Source organism: Quercus suber, unplaced genomic scaffold (assembly GCF_002906115.3).
Source record: "Quercus suber isolate HL8 unplaced genomic scaffold, Cork oak 2.0 scaffold_196, whole genome shotgun sequence".
NCBI lineage: Eukaryota > Viridiplantae > Streptophyta > Magnoliopsida > Fagales > Fagaceae > Quercus > Quercus suber.
This window is the reverse complement of record NW_027069654.1, coordinates 1,119,850-1,124,139: the sequence shown is the minus strand read 5'-3', so window position 1 is coordinate 1,124,139 and position 4,290 is coordinate 1,119,850. Positions and strand designations below refer to the sequence as shown.

The 4,290-nt window shown below is 38.7% G+C and overlaps 1 protein-coding gene across 1 annotated transcript in view; it reads left to right on the top strand.

Annotated features, from left to right (window-relative positions):
• LOC111992838 (trans-resveratrol di-O-methyltransferase) overlaps positions 1-1,208 on the top strand; it is a 12,966-nt gene extending 11,758 nt beyond the window's left edge. The window contains exon 4 of the transcript XR_010631105.1: positions 1,149-1,208. The gene's annotated coding sequence lies outside the window, so the exon portion shown is untranslated. The remainder of the gene's footprint in view (positions 1-1,148) is intronic.
• Positions 1,209-4,290: the final 3,082 nt, after the last annotated feature.

Genomic DNA, 4,290 nt, shown 5'->3' with positions numbered 1-4,290 from the left:
CTAGGGGTGTCCAGTGACCCGGATCAACCGACCCGCCCGACCGAACCCGCCCGAACCGAAGGTCCACGGGCGGCTCCGAATTCATCCTACGGTCGGTCACGGTTTAACAAATAAAAACCCGAATAATTCGGTTCGGATTCGGATTTCAAAATATTTCACCCGAAAAACCCGACCCGACCGAATTATTTATAAATAAAAAAATATTTTACCGATTTGACTACAGCCCATCCCACTACTCAGTAATGGCCAGCCAAGACTGAACCCACACACCTTCCCAACATTAATATCAGCCGTTCATCTCAAATTAAATTTTAAAATGATGGTGTGGATGAGAGCAAAACTGACTAACTGAGCAAGACATGACCGGTAACAGTGCACAATAACCCATTCGAAATCAACGGTTATAATCTAAGATGAAAAGGCAATCTAACGGTGGGAATTAATTGGGAGAGATCTGATATTCTCACTTCCTTTCACAATCTAAGATGAAAAGGCAATCTAACGGTGGAATTAATTGGGAGAGATCTGAATATCTCTCACTTCCTTTCACGGGGTCTCATACCTACTCTCCTCATTCTTCACTTTTCACTTCAGACTCTCAGAGACAGAGTTGAGGCCGAAGGCATGGACTCATGGCGTCCCATTCACGCCCCTCCCCTTTTCACTCTCCTCACCTATTCATTCTTCACTTCTTCGGGTCTAGACTCTCAGTTCTTTGCCTGGCCTCTCAAACTCCTCAAACTCTCACAATCCCACACTCTATAAAATATAAAGACTCTGACGTTTCTCCAAATCCAAAGAACAAACCCTAGCCGCCTCCAATGCCGTTACCCACTCCCCTCTCCGCCTCCAAAGCCTAGCGCCGCCGCCGTTGTCCACTCCTCTCTTCATAGCTACCACCGTGTTTAGTCCTCACCCAGCCACTGTGTACTCTTCACTGATTCAGTAAGGGTATTTTTCTTTGTTTCTCATCATTCTCTTTTGTTAGTCTCGTTGGGTTTCAATTTTATGGAAATCAAATGTTAAAATCAAATAATCCAAAGATTCATACTATGAAACCCTAACTAAAAAAAAAACTTAGAAACCCTAACTATTATACTTTAATTCTTTGTTCTTTCTTTAATCAATTTTGATCCTGTTTTATACAGGATTGAAAGAGTATCATTATATGCCTCAACCCTCAAGTTTGAAACCGGTTTTCTTTTAAGGTATGGTTTTTATTTTCCTTTGTGTTTAGTAAAAAAAAAAAAAAAACTTAGAACCCTAACTGTTATACTTTAATTCGGTTGTTCTTTTCTTTAATCAATTTTTGATCCTGTTTAATTTTATACAGGATTGAAAGAGTATCATTTATCTGCCTCAAGTTTGAAACCCGGTTTTCTTTAAGGTATGGTTTTTATTGTTCCTTTGTGTTTAGTAAAAAAAAAAAATATGTAGTCACTCAGAGTCATGATCACTTAAAGGAAATATGTAGTCACTCATACTATGAAACCTGTAAAAATAATGAAAATTGTTGTAACATTAGCCTTACTCGAAAAGGATTAAGGAAGAAATAGTTGGTGTGGGAATGTGTGAGTTTGCATTTCAAGGTGTGTTTTTTATTTCTATCTTTTTGTCTTTGTGGTAAACTGGTAAAGATGCCACAATCATATCCCCTCTATGAAAGTGCCGCATGGGATGGGGAGAGAGTACAAATTAGAAATTTCCCTTACTCTAATACATGTCTTGGCAGTTGGCGTGGAGTGCGAGTTGCACATGGAGACTGGACACTACTGCCTGCCTCTCTCTCTCTGTTTGCCAACATAAAAAAGCATCGGTAGTTGCAGCTGTCTCCAAATATTTCTTATCATCATCATTATCATCATCTCCTTCTTCTTTTAATCCTATTTTTATACAATAATACTGTAGCCTAATTTCTTTTTGTCTAGCTTCGAGGAAAAGAAAGTATATATACAGTAACTTACGTGCGCATGTAAGGAGGTCAACTGAATAACACCAATTTTCATTTCTTTCCTGGATAGTGTTTCGGAAAATTGGTGTTATTCAGTTGAACTCCTTACAGTGTTTCTTCACGGGAAACACTGTTTTCTGTGAAGAAATAATTTTATGTCAATAAAGTTAACTTTTTGTTAGATTTTTGTCAAATTTTATAGGATGTAAAGCCAATAAAGTCGCTTAGAGAGTTTCTCAAAAAAAAAAAAAAAGTCGCTTAGAGCATTCTCATTAAGAGTTCTAAAAAATTTAGCATTTAGCATCTTAAAAACTTACTTTATTGATTTTAACACTTCATTTTACAATTCATCATACATCAAAAGTTTTATTTTTTTACCACTTCATTTAAAATAATATATACAATACTTTAAAATAATATGAAAACAACCTCCACAAAATCCAATTGCAACCGTCACAGCCATCTCTGCCACAGCACTGCCAGCATCAACCTCCACTGTGGTAACCAAAATCCACCACACGAAGAAAAAAAAAAAGGCCCAGCCACTACCTTCCTCTTCCAAATCACAAATCAACCACCATCACAATCACAAAACCCAAATTGGCAAGAAGAAAGAAGACAATCACAAAACTCAGATCGGTGAGAAGAAAGAAGAGAAATAGAGAGGCTAACCCATCACGTCGGTAAGCAAAACAAACATACACACACAAACCCACCATGGCAAACCTCCACAAAAGCAAACCCATCACGCCGATCCACTACACCACGACCCACTACGACCTAGACCCACAATCTAGAGACCCACGCTGATCACAATCCTAAGTCACAAATCCATAACCCGGAAACCCATGCCCACATCGATCATAGTCATAAATCACAAACCCACAACCCAGAGACCCATGCCCACGCCGATCACAAACCCACAACCAGACCCACGCCGATCACAATTCGAAATCACAAATTTACAACACACAAAATAAAATCACCCCACCGTCAAGCTCTACCTCCATATCGGGGGCAACACTCCGAAGGCGTTTGGGCTTTGAAGTTCCTGACTGACGAACCTTAGAGGGGAGGAGCTCAAGCCATGAACCTGAGAGAAACAAAGAAGCTATGGGAAAGAAAGAAGAGAAAAGTGAGAGAGGAGAGAGAAGAAAGAAGGGAAAAATAAAAAACAAATACACGCACACAGTTACTGTTGGAATAAAAAAATAATATTTGGTTTAAGATTTGTGCTACAGTGAGGTTGTATTAATACAATCTCACTGTAGCAGTGTCTCAAAATTTTTGAGATTTGAAACGTTTGATGGAGATGGTTTTTTGGGGTTTAGATGCTAAAAAATAGTATTTATAGCATATGAGAGCTTTAGAATGCTCTTATCATTTCAATACTATTTTTAGTCATTTTATCAATATATACAGTAACTTACATGTGCATTTATGGAGGTCGACTAAGTGTGGGTTTGGATAGGAAGGTTAGTTGCAGTGCGTTTTCCAGCTTCGCGTTTTTTTTTTTTGCCGCACTTGTTGACTTTGGGGGACAAAATTCATTGTGCGTGTACTGTGCGTGCACTGTTCACGCAATATTTAATATTAAAAATGAGTCCCACAACACTATTCACATATTTAAAAATTATTTTGCTACAGTGTTTTCAGCAACAATCAGTTTTTATCAACTTTCAGCAACAATAAGTGCTATCCAAACAGACCCTAAATAACACAAATTTCCATTTCTTTTATGGGTAGTGTTATCTGTTAAGAAAAAACTTTACATTAATAAAGTCACTCTTTTGTTAGATTTTTTACTAATTTTATAAGATGTAGAGCCAATAAAGTCACTTATCATTTCAATACTATTTTTAGTCATTTTATTAATTTATACCAAATTTTTATTAAATAAATTCCATAATAAATCATCCTTAATGGACATTCTGTTAACATTTTTTTTTTCTTGGTCCAAACGTGGGATAGTATTTGTGGGGTCCGTGGGCCTGATAGCCTCAGCCCTTCATATAGCAGGCCCAAGGCCCATGCCGAGGAGCGCAAGCTATTTCTGAGGAGAAAGGGGGGAAGCCTATTCTCTTGAATCCACGCCGAGGACACCTTGTCCTCGGCCTGACAAGAGTGATTTCGGGGAGTGGCTAACCCCAAGGTAAGCTGTCACTCTCGCATTTAATGCACTCAACTAACCCCCCTGGCCGCATTAATGGAGAGGTAACCCCTTGGCAGGATAACGTTGGTCAGAGTGAGCCACTTGAGTATCGATAAAGCTTCTGATNGCCTGACAAGATTGATTCCGGGGAGTGGCTAACCCCAGGTAAGCTGTCACTCTCGCATTT